The sequence below is a fragment of the Meleagris gallopavo genome, chromosome 11 (genome assembly GCF_000146605.3).
Source record: "Meleagris gallopavo isolate NT-WF06-2002-E0010 breed Aviagen turkey brand Nicholas breeding stock chromosome 11, Turkey_5.1, whole genome shotgun sequence".
In the NCBI taxonomy this organism is placed as follows: domain Eukaryota; kingdom Metazoa; phylum Chordata; class Aves; order Galliformes; family Phasianidae; genus Meleagris; species Meleagris gallopavo.
Window position 1 is genome coordinate 19,594,187 of NC_015021.2, and position 361 is coordinate 19,594,547.

Genomic DNA, 361 nt, shown 5'->3' on the forward strand with positions numbered 1-361 from the left:
GCAGACGGAAGGATGGGAGGAGAGGACAGGAGGAGAGCGCGGATGGCGGCGGGCACGGCGACGAGGTACGGAGTTTGTGTCTGCCGGGCGGCGCTACAATTGCTATCACAAACATTATCTCTGCTTACGGCACAGCAATAAACCCTGAACAAACACCGCCGAGTGTGGGGTTAACAACAGAGGGCACTGACGGTTGTTATAGGAACCGATGCCGTCGGCGCAGCAGCACCTGCACCGCACGCTTCAGGAGCGGCAGCTCCGTCCCGCCCTGCGGGGACGGCACCGCGGCGTCGCCTCCGCATCTTAACGCGGCCCGAGGCCGGCCAAGCCTCCCCTCAGCGCTCTGCAAAGAATAACTTTC